The sequence below is a fragment of the Bos javanicus genome, chromosome 8 (genome assembly GCF_032452875.1).
Source record: "Bos javanicus breed banteng chromosome 8, ARS-OSU_banteng_1.0, whole genome shotgun sequence".
In the NCBI taxonomy this organism is placed as follows: domain Eukaryota; kingdom Metazoa; phylum Chordata; class Mammalia; order Artiodactyla; family Bovidae; genus Bos; species Bos javanicus.
In genome coordinates, this window is record NC_083875.1 from 20,427,566 (window position 1) to 20,443,484 (window position 15,919).

Genomic DNA, 15,919 nt, shown 5'->3' on the forward strand with positions numbered 1-15,919 from the left:
CCTTACAAATAGCTGAGAAAAGAAGAGAAGTGAAAGGCAAAGGAGAAAAGGTAAGATATACCCACTTGAACACAGAGTTCCAAATAGCATGGAGCGATAAGAAAGCCTTCCTCGGTGATCAGTGCAAAGAAATAGATTAAAACAATAGAATGGGAAAGACTAGAGATCTCTTCAAGAAAATTAGAGATACAAAGGGAACATTGCATGCAAAGATGGGCACAATAAAGGACAGAAATGGTATGGACCTAAGAGAAGCAGAATATATTAAAAAGAAGTGGCAAGAAGAAGAACAACTGTACAAGAAAGATCTTCATGACCCAGATAACCATGACTGTGTGATCACTCACCTAGAGCCAGACATCCTGGAATATGAAGTCAAGTGGGCCTTAGAAAGCATCACTACAAACAAAGCTAGTGGAGGTGATAGAATTCCAGTTGAACTATTTCAAATCCTGAAAGATGATACTGTGAAAGTGCTGCACTCAGCATGCCAGCAAATTTGGAAAACTTAGCAGTGGCCACAGGACTGGAAAAGGTCAGTTTTCATTCCAATCCCAAAGAAAGGCAATGTCAAAGAATGCTCAAACTACCGCACGATTGCACTCATCTCACACGCTAGCAAAGTAATGCTCAAAATTCTCCAAGCCAGGCTTCAACAGTACATGAATCGTGAACTTTTGTATGTGCAAGATGGATTTAAAAAGGCAGAGGAACCAGAGGTCAAATTGCCAACATCCGCTGGATCATCAAAAAAGCAAGAGTTTCAGAAAAACATCTACTTCTGCTTTATCAACTACACCAAAGCATTTGACTGTGTGGATCACAACAAACTGTGGAAAATTCTTCAAGGAATAGGAATACCAGACTACCTGACCTTCCTCATGAGAAATCTTCATGCACTCAAAAAGCAACAGTTAGAACTGCACATGGAACAACAGACTGGTTGCAAATTGAGAAAGGAGTACGTCAAGGCTGTATGTTGTCACCCTGCTTATTTATCTTATATGCAGGTACATCATACAAAATGCTGGGCTGGATGAAGCACAAGCTGGAATCAAGATTGCTGGGAGAAATATCAATAACCTCACATATTCAAATGATACCACCCTTATGGCAGAAAGTGAAGAAGAATTAAAGAGCCTCTTGATTAAAGTGAAAGAGGAGAGTGAAAAAGTTGGCTTAAAATTCAATATTCAGAAAACTAAGATCATGGCATCCAGTCCCATCACTTCATGGCAAATATATGTGGAAACAATGGAAACAGTGACACACTTTATTTTTTTGGGCTCCAAAATCACTGTTGTTTGTGACTGCAGCCATGAAATTAAAAGACACTTTCTCCTTGGAAGAAAAGCTATAACCAACCTAGACAGCATATTAACAGAGACATTGCTTTGCCAACAAACATCCGTCTTGCCAAAGCTATGATTTTTCCAGTAGTCATGTATGGAGATGAGAGTTGGACTATAAAGAAAGCTGAAAGCTGAGCACCAAAGAATTGATGCTTTTGAACTGTGGTGTTGGAGAAGACTCTTTAGAGTCCCTTGGACTGCAAGGAGATCCAACCAGTCCATCCTAAAGGAAATCAGTCCTGAATATTCATTGGAAGGACTGATGCTGAAGCTGAAACTCCAATACTTTGGCCACCTGATGCGAAGAACTGACTCATTAGAAAAGTCCCTGTTGCTGGGAAAGATTGAAGGCAGGAGGAGAAGGGGATGACAGAAGATGAGATGGTTGGATGGAGAAGGGGATGACAGAAGATGAGATGGTTGGATGGAGAAGGGGATGACAGAAGATGAGATGGTTGGATGGCATCACCAACTCAACGGACATGAGTTTGAGTAAGCTCTGGGAGTTGGTGATGTACAGGGAAGCCTGGCATGCTGCAGTCCATGGGGTCACAAAGAGTTGGACACCACTGAACGACTGAACTGAACTGAACTGAGGTTTAATCTAAACATGAAAGTGAAAGCCACTCAGTCGTGTCCACCTCTGTGACCCCATGAACTGTACCATCCATGGAATTCTCCATGCCAGAAGGCTGGAGTGGGTAGCCTTTCCCTTCTCCAGGGTATCTTCCCAATGTAGGAATCGAACCGGGGTGTCCCACATTGCAGGCAGATTCTTTACCAGCTAAGCCACAAGGGAAGCCCAAGAATACTGGAGTGGGTAGTCTATCCCTTCTCCAGCAGATATTCCCAACCCAGGAATCGAACCGGGGTCTCCTGCATTGTAGGCGTATTCTTTACCAACTGAACTATCAGGGGCTACTGTTTAATTCTGTGACACTGGAGTAAGTTGCAGTCTATCCGGGCCTCAGTTGCTACTCCTACAGATGCTCCTCATCTGTAAATGGGGAACATAACAGTCTCAAATTTTAAGATTATTTTTAAGGACTCAATAGGTTAATACATATAAACTACTTAAGAACAATGCCTGGCAGAGAAAAAGACCATGGAAGTGTTGGCTACTACTATGATTTTTACTCATATAAAGGCAGCAAAATATTTGTCACATAGTAGTTACTAAGTAAAAGAGAGTTCTATCTTTCTCATATTTGGGTAAGAGGTATCACTCTCCCTCATTTTTAGACAAATATGGTCACTACCTAGCCTTCTTTTCCATCTCCACAGTGACTGGCACACTCCTTATCTCTAACAACCACACTAGTATTAGTTTTGTTTGTTTCTTTTCATCTATAGTGTTAGTTGCTCAGTCACATCTGACTCTTTGCAACCACATGAATTGCAGCCCACAAGGCTCCTCTGTCCATGGAATTCTCCAGGCAAGAATACTGGAGTGGATTGCCATTCCCCTCTCTAGGAGATCTTCCCAATCCAGGGGTTGAACCCGGGTCTCCTGCATCACAAGCATATTCTTTACCATCTGAGCCACCAAGGAAGCCCTATGAGAATGCAAAGGTACATCACAGATTGGAGACAAGCCATAAATGAAATACTGCAGGGTTATCAATCTCAGTGCTTTGAGCCTTTGAATTTTAAAGACAAAAAGGGCTTCAGACATCACTGATTCCAAATCTGTTATCTTCTTTTTATTGTCTTCAAGTATCTCTATTTAGTTGATTTCCATACTCTATACCCATCTATACTTTTCCCCTACATCTGACCTCCCCAATGGTGTACAGTAGTTCTCTTTCCTGACCACACAGTAGAATGATGTGAAACTTTAAAAATACCAAATTCTTGATATTAGTTTTCTAAAAATGGCTGATCATTAAAATCCCTAGGTAAGTTCTTTAAAACTACATATTCCACCACTGACCAAGAAAATCAATACATATGGGGTGGGGCCCTGGAAATTTATTTATTTTTTTTTTTGGAAGCACCTAAAATAGTTCTAATATGCATCTTAGTGAGGATACCACCATTGTACTGAGACATATGATGCTGGCCTTCATCTCATCTCATCCAATCACACCTCTCTTGAACTGGAGTTAGGGAAAAGAGGAGCAAAAAGCCATCATACTAAGAGGGGGGAAAAGGTGTATTTTCTCTTCTCTTTTTTAACCTTGATATTCATTTTATGTTTTAGATACGATGACTAGAGTTTTATACATAGGCCCTACTTGCTTGGGAAGGATTTCTATCCCTGCTAGGGTAGCTTTTGGAATAATTCCGACTTCTCAGGGATTCTAACTAGTCTCACTTCTACTCCTAGGATATCACCAAGTGCTTTGTGTGCTGCCATTTCTCAGAAATCTATTAAACAAAGAGAATTCCCCTCTATCTTGAAAGAACATTAATGGACAGAAATGTGACTGAGTGTGAACATTTATGGACTGAGTGTGAAAATTGCAAATCAACATGCCTATAGCCATAATAAACATGAAAGCTAATAGTATCAAAAGCAAAAGCACACATGACAAGCACTGAAGGATGTACCCATACTAAATAAGATCTTTTTCTCTTCAGCCTATTTCCCATCTCTCACCTCCTCCTTCAAGGCTTATTTTTGTACAAATCGCATTCTGAAAGGAAATCAGCTATTCTGCCAAATGGGTACTTGGTAGCTGGCTAGTTGCCAGGAAATTGTGTGTGTGTGCGTGTGTAAGATTTTACTTTAAATTAGACTGGATAAGTGCTATTGGAATATATTTCTTTGTGTGTGTATTCACTTCCTATTACTTTGGGGATAATTACTGAGGATAGAGTGGTGAACAACCTTAATATGAACCACTGAAGACGTCCAATTCTGGGGCACAGGGTCTCACATCTATATGGCTATTCCCCACCCCTGGTTTGGGAATATTCAACCTAGGACACAAGAACAAGAGTAAGATTTGCTCACCCACATTTTGTTTCAAGCACAGGTAAACTTCTTCACTAGGGTCTTCATGTGAGTGTACAAAAACTGTCTTTCTTAAGGTTTCATTTGATTTATAGACCAAAGTCCATGAAGCAGCCCATCTGATTTTCAAAAGTCAAAGAACTAAGCAACAGAAAAAAAAAAAGATATTAATGAGGCCTTGAGACTCATAGACTATTTAGGGCCTAGAATTATAAACCTCATATTAGGATTTCTCTAAATCATTTAAGTATTACTGCATCAAGAACAGAAAAGAGAAATTTCCCTTGTAAAGGACACTCTTAGAAAATAAAAACCTGAGTGATGAGTAAATATTTTTGTCCTCAGAGCAAGCTGTGAATACTGCTACCACAGGCCTCGTCAAACTGCTTACCTAGTGTCTACCTGTCCCGTGACACTGACACAGCGGAGGGCCAGAGACCACAGCCTGCCTGGAACACTGACATCCACAAGCACTTGCTGGATCATTGACTGTAATAATCCCTCTGTCGAGTCATGGAAAGGAGAAATGAACTAAGAGGGCAACATGTGCTTTCTAGAGCCTGACTGCCTGCATTCAAATCCCAACTCTTCCACTCATTAGCTGTGTAACTGTGGCCAAGACACTTAATTCCTCTTTGCCTCAGACTGCTCATTCTAAAAACAAGATAATAGCATTCACTTCACAGGGCTATTATAAGGATTAAATGAATCAATATATGTAAAGCACTAGGAGCAAGCATATACTGAAGTGTTAGCTCTTGGCATATGCTACTTCAATCTTTCCAACAATTATCTGAGATAGACACTATTATCCCACTTTATGGATATGAAAACTGAGGCCTAATTAAGCTCTCAATTGGCAGATGTATTATTTAAATTGGTTTTACCTGCTTCCTAAGCTTCTGCTCTTTGACTCCAGGGTGTCTGCTTTTTTTTTTTTTTTCTAATTTTATTTTATTTTTAAACTTTACATAATTGTATTAGTTTTGCCAAATATCAAAATGAATCCGCCACAGGTATACATGTGTTCCCCATCCTGAACCCTCCTCCCTCCCCATACCATCCCTCTGGGTCGTCCCAGTGCACTAGCCCCAAGCATCCAGTATCGTGCATTGAACCTGGACTGGCAACTTGTTTCTTACATGATATTTTACATGTTTCAATGCCATTCTCCCAAATCTTCCCACCCTCTCCCTCTCCCACAGAGTCCATAAGACTGTTCTATACATCAGTGTCTCTTTTGCTGTCTCGTACACCGGGTTATTATTATCATCTTTCTAAATTCCATATATATGCGTTAGTATACTGTATTTATGTTTTTCCTTCTGGCTTACTTCACTCTGTATAATAGGCTCCAGTTTCATCCACCTCATTAGAACTGATTCAAATGTATTCTTTTTAATGGCTGAGTAATACTCCATTGTGTATATGTACCACTGCTTTCTTATCCATTCATCTGCTGATGGACATCTAGGTTGCTGCCATGTCCTGGCTATTATAAACAGTGCTGCAATGAACATTGGGGTACACGTGTCTCTTTCCCTTCTGGTTTCCTCAGTGTGTATGCCCAGCAGTGGGATTGCTGGATCATAAGACAGTTCTATTTCCAGTTTTTTAAGGAATCTCCACACTGTTCTTCATAGTGGCTGTACTAGTTTGCATTCCCACCAACAGTGTAAGAGGGTTCCCTTTTCTCCACACCCTCTCCAGCATTTATTATTTGTAGACTTTTGGGTCGCAGCCATTCTGACTGGTGTGAAATGGTACCTCATAGTGGTTTTGATTTGCATTTCTCTGTTAATGAGTGATGTTGAGCATCTTTTCATGTGTTTGTTAGCCATCTGTATGTCTTCTTTAGAGAAATGTCTATTTAGTTCTTTGGCCCATTTTTTGATTGGGTCGTTTATTTTTCTAGAGTTGAGCTGTAGGAGTTGCTTGTATATTTTTGAGATTAGTTGTTTGTCAGTTGCTTCATTTGCTATTATTTTCTCCCATTCTGAAGGCTGTCTTTTCACCTTGCTAATAGTTTCCTTTGATGTGCAGAAGCTTTTAAGGTTAATTAGGTCCCATTTGTTTATTTTTGCTTTTATTTCCAATATTCTGGGAGGTGGGTCATAGAGAATCCTGCTGTGATGTATGTCGGAGAGTGTTTTGCCTATGTTCTCCTCTAGGAGTTTTATAGTTTCTGGTCTTACGTTTAGACCTTTAATCCATTTTGAGTTTATTTTTGTGTATGGTGTTAGAAAGTGGTCTAGTTTCATTCTTTTACAAGTGGTTGACCAGATTTCCCAGCACCACTTTTTAAAGAGATTGTCTTTAATCCATTGTATATTCTTGCCTTTGTCAAAGATAAGGTGTCCATATGTGTGTGGATTTATCTCTGGGCTTTCTATTTTATTCCATTGATCAATATTTCTGTCTTTGTGCCAGTACCATACTGTCTTGATAACTGTGGCTTTGTAGTAGAGCCTGAAGTCAGGTAGGTTGATTCCTCCAGTTCCATTCTTCTTTCTCAAGATCGCTTTGGCTATTCGAGGTTTTTTGTATTTCCATACAAATTGTGAAATTATTTGTTCTAGCTCTGTGAAGAATACTGTTGGTAGCTTGATAGGGATTGCGTTGAATCTATATATTGCTTTGGGTAGTATACTCATTTTCACTATATTGATTCTTCCAATCCATGAACATGGTATATTTCTCCATCTATTAGTGTTCTCTTTGATTTCTTTCACCAGTGTTTTATAGTTTTCTATATATAGGTCTTTAGTTTCTTTAGGTAGATATATTCCTAAGTATTTTATTCTTTCTGTTGCAATGGTGAATGGAATTGTTTGCTTAATTTCTCTTTCTGTTTTCTCATTATTAGTGTATAGGAATGCAAGGGATTTCTGTGTGTTGATTTTATATCCTGCAACTTTACTATAGTCATTGATTATTTCTAGTAATTTTCTGGTGGAATCTTTAGGGTTTTCTATGTAGAGGATCATGTCATCTGCGAATAGTGAGAGTTTTACTTCTTCTTTTCCAATTTGGATTCCTTTTATTTCTTTTTCTGCACTGATTGCTGTGGCCAAAACTTTTTGAACTTCTGTTTAATTCAGTTGATCTTAGTTCTACTGGATATAAGGTATTGTATGTGGTGCTACTTAGAACATGGAAAGACAAACTAGGTATGGTGTCTCTTTTCAAAGGGATTAAATTTTTTTAACTTAATAAAATTAACACTGGAGGAAGATGTGGGTACAACTAATATTAGTAAAAGGAAAACTTTATAAGTAATTTAACAGAATATCAAATAGGGATGAAAGACAGAGGGAAGATTCTGATTAAAGGTAGGAAAGGCATCATGCAAGAGGTGGTTTTCAAATGGCTTTGTGGGTGGAAATGGCAGGCTGCAGTGGGAGCAGGGAGGGGAAGGAAGGGAAGACCTATCAGATGGAAATCATCATATGTGCAATAGTAGAGAGGCCAAAAATTAGACAGATATACACTCTGCTCAAGGAAAGTGAGATTAGTTAAGTTTGCAGCTGTGAAGTGTAACAAAGCTTAGAGAAGTAGTACATGTCCACTTTGGAAAGGGCCTAAAAGTTGTGCCAAGAATTAAAACTGCTTTATAAGTCATGAGGAGTTAGTCTAGGTTTCTATAAAGGCTTACAAGGAGAAGGGTATAGAGGTTGTCATATGACTGAAATTCTATCTTAGAATATTTCTTAGGATATGTTGTTAAGGGAAAGTAGATAAAATGCTAAGAAGCAGGGCCAGGGAAAACAATGCAAAGGAAAAAAAATGATATCATGAAATAGGACAGTAATATTGAGAAAAAGAAGAGGGAAAAGAAGGCTAAAAGATATAAAAAGCAGGAATTAGAAAATGACTAGAAGTAGAGAAAAAAAAAGAAGGCTAAATATGATTTTAAAATGTAGAGCATTTACACAGTGCCATTTACACAATTATACTACATTATTTCATTAAATTCTCACAACCTTGCAAGAGAATATAATGCCACTTTTCACAAAGGGAAATAGAGGTCTGAGTTTGAATATTGACTCTTGGCACTTACTGAATGAAATGGGAAGAATTACTTAGCCCAGGACTTTATTTTCTCATATGTAATATGTAAATAATAATAGCTGTCCTGTGGTGGTATTGTGAAAATTAAACTAGATTATGTTTATAATTTGTCTTAAAGGAATTAGCATATATTATCTAGCTATTGCTAATTGCAATATTACCTATTGCTCTTATAGTAATATTGGTGAGAAAAATTTTACTCTGTAAGAGTTGTTAAATTGCCCACAGAGACACTGATGTATAGATCAGTCTTATGGACTCTGTGGGAGAGGGAGAGGGTAGGGAGATTTGGGAGAATGGCACTGAAACATGTATAATATCATGTATGAAACGAGTCGCCAGTCCAGGTTCGATGCACGATACTGGATGCTTGGGGCTGGTGCACTGGGACGACCCAGAGGGAGGGTATGGGGAGGGAGGAGGGTTCAGGATGGGGAGCACGGGTATACCTGTGGTGGATTCAATTTGATGTTTGGCAAAACTAATACAATATTGTAAAGTTTTAAAAATAAAATTAAAAAAAAAAGAATCAAAGATAAAATTCAACCTCATATCCTTATAATTCCAAAGTCTATCCATTTCCTAACACTCTATGTTTCACCTCTCAGTGTAGAGGAATGACTTATGTCTTTGGAGTGGGGGATAGGAACAAAAATAATAAATAGGAAAATGAGATCACTGAAGTCCTCAAATGAGTCCCAGATCAGTATTTTATTAAAAGATTGTTTTGTTCTCAATCTGAGTATGAATGCCATTTACCAAATAGACTCTTTATAAATTATATACCATTCCGTATATAAAAATTATCATTCTAATACAGAATTAGAAAATTAGGATTCACTACTTAATATGTAACTTGCCAATAAAAGTTTCATGAAGCATAGAGCACTTTGGGGAAATCTTTTTAATTGGCAATATCCATTCATCAGAGGTTGCCTTATTTTTCAACCCCATTAGCTATGTAAGATTATATGGAAATATTTGACAAAAATTTTAACTATTCAATCCAAGGTGTTATTAAAATAGTAAAGCTGGTATTCACTGCATACATCAAATCTTAAAAAGGGAACACCTGTCCTTTAATGGATGAAATGACATCTGGAATTTTCTTTTTTGCAGACATGCAACATTCAATCTGATTAATTTTTAATTTTCTAATTTCTAAAAGGGCAAATTTTAAAACTGGATTTTTTCCTCACAATACTGAAAACGCAAAAATGTCAAGATCATTTATCAAATAGCCATAATTACAGAAGGGTATGACTTCTGCTTTAAATCTAAATCACTTCAGGCTGAGTAATTGATGTTTGGATAACAGAAAGCCACGCAACCACTTGGACACCAGAAGGAAAGGGCAACCATAGTTTTAGGCAATTATGATTAAAAGGCATAACTTTCCTGTTTCATCTTACTTGGCCTCATTCCATTTTCATTTTTTTAAAAGAAGGTAGCCAGTTGGAGCCACAATTTCAGCTCTATCTTTGATAGTATACTAAGGGTTATTAGATGGCAGAAAAGGTCCCACAGGTAGCTAAACAGCACACCATATGTTGTATAGAACCATAGTTGTACTTTCTTCCTTCATAAGAGCACTGGAAATAAGATATACAAATGAATCTAAGAGGAAAATCATTATTTCTTTTCAGATGAAGCCAAGCACCAAATAAGAACAAGAGTAAAAATATTCTACTCCCAATCAACCAACTGATAAATCCACCATCAGTGGATGACAAAAAAATAAATAAAAAGGAGGAAAAAGCCAAGAAAGTGGTTTCATTACTTAATAAATCTTTCCTTCATACCAAGGCGATGTTACTGACCTTCCATCAGAAGCACTGTTCATGTGCGTGTTACATTCAAATTCAATCCTATTCTCTAGCCTGTTCCCACTGAAATATACCACACATATTTACAGGATGACTGGCCAGAGTCAAGACCGAAGTCTCCAACTCCAGAAAAAAAAAAAAAGCAAACCGCCGTAACCAACATTAGTAACTGTCTAACCAGATACTGGGTCTTCCTTAGTGGTTTTCACCTGCCGACGCAGGAGATGTGGATTCGATCCCTGCATCAGGAAGATCCTTGGAGAAGGAAATGGCAACTCACTCCAGTGTTCTTCCCTGAAAAGTCCCTTGGAGAATGGAGCCTGGTGGGCTACTGTCCATGGATTAAAAAAGAGTTGGACACAACTTAGCGACTGAATGACAACCACAAGAAACTAGATAGTGAGCAAAGGAGGAAGCAACTTCTCTGAGAGAAAGCAAGGCAGCTTGAGGCATTATGGTCGAGAAGCAGTAAGAGGGGAAAAAGTCACTGAAGGAACTTTCTTAAAGTTCAACCTGAGATAGAAAATATTTAAAAAAATAAAAGTTTCCATGTTGAAATCTGTATGATTCTTCTTCAATAAGTTATGCTGCTGCTGCTGCTAGGTCGCTTCAGTCGTGTCCAACTCTGTGCGACCCCATAGATGGCAGCCCACCAGGCTCCACCATCCCTGGGATTTTCCAGGCAAGAACAGTGGAGTAGGTTGCCATTTCCTTCTCCAATAAGTTATATACCTTAGTAATTAAGACACCACACCTCCCCCCACACTCCAAAAAATGAAAAAGCATCCATTTTCATTCTGACTCCATTTGCCTGAAACCAAAAATTTCTACACAGAATAAATGAGAAAGTTAAGGTGAAGACAGTCTTGAAAAAAAAAAATCTGTTTCAGCATGCTTTTAAATAACAAAATTACAAATGCATTTGCTTAATATTATTACTCACTGTTTCTGCTTCTCACGTAGCTCAACTGTATATCATTCTCTTTTGCTTCAGGATCCGGGACTTCGTCAGTGTCACAATTGGCCAGCCTGGAGGAGGCTGGACACAGACGTTAGGCTATCCCTTAGAGGCCAAGCCAGACAAACCAAAAGAAAAGTTTCTCGGCTTTTGTGGGGAAAAGCCTAGAAGCAAACTAAAGACTGCGGGGACAGTAAAGAAAGTTTGGGCAGACAGTTGTCAAGCATTAAAGAGGTCGAGAAGTAAACAACACCTGCAGGTGAACAGAGTTTATCATTAGCAGACTCGGATGGCCGGTGTTCAGCCAAGGGTCAATCAATCTGATAGATGGCATCTGGGGATCTAGCCATCATGGTGGAAACCCAACCATAGCAACCAAAGATGAGTAGCAAAGCCCAGCTGAGAGATCCAGAACCAAGCCCCAAACCAGAATTGACTCAAGGCAGAACCTAACGCTTCTGGTTGGAGAAAGTCTAATAGTTTCCACACCAGGGTAAAGTTTTTCCACAGGAAAGGGTGAGGATCCAAATGTGGAGGATAGTTTCCGTGAAGTTCATGAGGTATCTGATACCTCATTGTAATCCCTTAAGCAGAAAACAATTTCATGAAGTATAAATGCATGCACATATTTGACCAAATAAAATTAGAAAAAGGAAAAGACTATACTAGGCTCTATTGGGATTTAACTGAAGATAGGAAGCCCATGTTATTTCATGAGGCTCATCAACTCCTGACCCTCAACCACTAGCAGCAAGAAAGACTCACACTTGTTCTTCTGGAATCTGGCCATCAACAAATAAGGACAGAGCTAATGAGCTGTCTTTTACTCAAACCAGGTAGCAGTGCTACAGTGTGTTGCAACTTTTGCAGCTGTGGGAACTCTTAATATTGGAGGCACCACCCCACGTCGTTTTAAATGTGATAAAACACACTCATATATAGCCAAAAATAAATCTATAACAGTTCAAGAAATGAGTGGAATTGCATTTGACTACACAGCACTGTTACATTTTATGTATCTACTTAAATATTCATTAATTTTTATTCTATAGGTTTACAATTATTTTCAGCTGTGTGTTCCCCCGCCCTCCCCAACCCCATGCAAGTATCATGGTATGCTCTAGGCCTGCTGGCTCTATGTTTTGTTTCTTTTTTTGCTTTGTTTTGCTTTTCTAACTGGCAAATTTTTGCGGTTTTCCAAAAAATGTATTTTAGTTTTATATGAAAAAAGGGATTTAATGTCTAAAAAAGGATCCTGAGCAACTTACAGGCACATTTGGTCAAGACTCAGTAAATGGCTCAGATGCTGTGGGTAGTAATTGCTTTGAAAGAACTGGTTAGCATGTGCAGTTCAGTACTTATTCATTCAAAATACAGTGAGTGTGCACTCTTCCTGAATATTGTGCTTAAGATAAGAAATGTAGGAGTGAACAATGAGACATGGTTTTCTGGTTATGAAGTTTTCAATCTATCCACTCAGATATCCAGAAATATATGGCCCATGACTTAATTATACCCAGTGTTTCTCCTTAAGTGACTATTGTTTCTGCAGAGTCCTTATTCACCTGGTAAAATAGCATTTATTAACTTGAATCAACACTTGGAGTGGAATTAAAATGTACATAGCATAAAGTTTCTGTTCTTCTTTGGGACACTCTGAAAAACTGTGTCCATAATTTTAGAGAATCCATATAATAAAGCCATGATATATGTCACCAGAGTAGGGCTTGAATCCCAGTTCTACCATTTACCTGATATGTCCTTAGGTAAGTTATCTAACCATCTTGAACCTTCCTTTCTTCTTCTAAAAAGTAGGTATCTACTTTATGGGATTGTTGTGATTATTAGTTCAGTTTAGTTCAGTTCAGTCGCTCAGTCATGTCTGACTCTTTGCGACCCCATGAATTGCAGCACTCCAGGCCTCCCTCTCCATCACCAACTCCCGGAGTTCATCCAAACTCACGTCCATTGTGTCGGTGATGCTATCCAGCCATCTCATCCTCTGTCGTCCCCTTCTCCTCCTGCCCTCAATCTTTCCCAGAATCACGGTCTTTTCAAATGAGTCAGCTCTTCACATGAGGTGGCCAAAGTACTGGAGTTTCAGCTTCAACATCAGTCCTTCCAAAGAACACCCAGGACTGATCTCCTTTAGAATGGACTGGTTGGATTTCCTTGCAGTCCAAGGGACTCTCAAGAGTCTTCTCCAATACCACAGTTCAAAAGCACCAATTCTTCGGCGCTCAGCTTTCTTTACAGTCCAACTCTCACATCCATACATGACCACTGGAAAAACCATAGCCTTGACTAGCCGGACCTTTGTTAGCAAAGTAATGTCTCTGCTTTTGAATATACTATCTAGGTTGGTCATAACTTTCCTTCCAAGGAGTACGCGTCTTTTAATTTCATGGCTGCGGTCACCATCTGAAGTGATTTTGGAGCCCAAAAAAATAAAGTCTGACACTGTTTCCCCATATATTTCCTGCCATGATCTTCGTTTTCTGAATGTTGAGCTTTAAGCCAACTTTTTCACTCTCCTCTTTCACTTTGGTCAAGAGGCTTTTTAGTTCCTCTTCACTTTCTGCCATAAGGGTGGTGTCATCTGAATATCTGAGGTTACTGATATTTCTCCTGGCAATCTTGATTCCAGCTTGTGCTTCTTCCAGCCCAGTGTTTCTCATGATGTATTCCGCATACAAGTTAAATAAGCAAGGTGACAATATACAGCCTTGACGTACTCCTTTTCCTATTTGGAACCAGTTTGTTGTTCAATGTCCAGTTCTAACTGTTGCTTCCTGACCTGCATATAGGTTTCTCAAGTGGCAGGTCAGGTGGTCTGGTATTCCCATCTCTTTTAGAATTTTCCATAGTTTATTGTGATCCACACAGTCAAAGATTATGAATTAGCATAATGTAAAAATGGCGTGGAACATTGGCATAAGTATTCAGTTTGGAGTTTCTGCTGCTGTTGTTGATATCTCCACAAATGAAGTTGATTCACCTTATTCCAAGAAAAGTAAAATAAGAAAGACCATTGAAAGGGCATTTGAAACTATTCAGTTGAATAAAGCTCTTATAGAATTATTATGTAAATACACATTTCTCTCCTATTGAGAGTCTATGGCAATTCAAAAAGAATAATAATGTTATTAATCTCAACCTTTCAAAAGTCAAGCAGTGATAATACCACTTTGTGGAGCTCTTTTAAGAAAAATAAATCAAAATATCTATGCACAAAACAAGTCATTACAATGTTATTTAAAATGTTGAGAAGTTGCAAACAGTCAATGACCAACAATAAGACATGTTTAGCAAATAATTCCATATATATTAGCAAGATAATATTGATACTTTGAAAACTCTAAATTGTGGAAGTATTTCTGAAATAGTATCAAGGAAAAATAATTATGTTAAATTATGATTGCAACTATTTTAAAATACATGCAAAAAATAATTTAGAAGAGTTCACATCAAAATGATATTAGATGTGTTACTGCAGTGGTATAGTAGTAATTTCATTTTTCTTCTTTTTTTTTTTGCCATTCCATAATGTCTCTTGGGTATTTCTACACTTAATACAATAAAACTCATATTTTAAAAGTAGCCCTGTACATTATTGTCCTAACATTAAAATTTGGCAAAATTTAAGAGGGCTAAGGAATCTTCTGAGCATTTGAAGGGCTGAGGAGGATGGAATTATTTCCAACATCACCTCATCTATAATTATTGTGATCTTCTTAGCATCGATGGAAGGTAAGACCAACATATTACCCAGACTTGGCTTTGTAAATTACACCTATGCCAGTTAGCAGAGTAGGCTGGAAACAATCAATGTATCTACATAATGAACAGACATATTCAGTCTCCAATAAGATTCTCATCCACGCTGAATTCATATTAGCAGAAGTGCCACTGATTTGCCAATATCCTGAAGATTAATTTTATTCTGGTCCACATTTTGTTAATTATTAATTGACTGATGACACACATGCCAAATTTGTCAAACAAAATTCTCCCTGCAAAAGAGAAAAGGAGAGATCGCGGAATAACCTTTTTACATTTTTTGAGGATGTATTCCTCCTCTGAGTTAACTGGGGTGGCAAGAAGAGAGTGAGGGGTGTAAGCTCAGAGCACTTTGGTGCTGAAGGTGCAGAGCTGAGCAGATTTGGAAAACAAATGCATGTGTTAATTACCAAAGTGATTTTAAGAGCAGAATCCTGGAAGGACAACCAAATAAAATTAATCTTTTAAAGTGATAATGCAAAATTTTAAATCACAATGGCGAACTCTAAGAGAATGTTTCAATATTGCATGTGTTGTTGTTGTTGAGTTGCTAAATAGCATCTGACTCTTTGGCGACTTCCTGGACTGTAGCCCGCCAGGCTCCTGGGTCTGTACAATTTTCCAGGCAAGAAAACTGAAGTGGATTGCCATTTCATTCTCCAAGGGATCTTCTCAACCCAGGGCTGGAACTTGCATTTCCTGCATTGCAGGCAGATTCTTTACCACTGAGCCATGAGGGAAGTCCCAATATTGCATGTATCTTGAAGCTAACATGGACCGGTGTGTCCATGATTTCTGACAATTATAAGTTCACATCAGGAAGTGTGTGTGTGAGAGAGAGAGGGACAGAGACAGAGAGACAGAAACAGATGGAGAGGAGAGGAGGAAAACAGGGAAGACAGAGAAAGAAGGAAATAGGAGAAGGAAGATTTCTACCATCCATGATTAATATCATCCTAAAGCAATAAAGTGA

General features: G+C 38.4%; 1 pseudogene; it reads left to right on the forward strand.

Annotated features, from left to right (window-relative positions):
* LOC133253364 (dnaJ homolog subfamily A member 1-like) overlaps positions 1-15,919 on the forward strand; it is a 73,563-nt pseudogene that overhangs the window by 3,907 nt on the left and 53,737 nt on the right.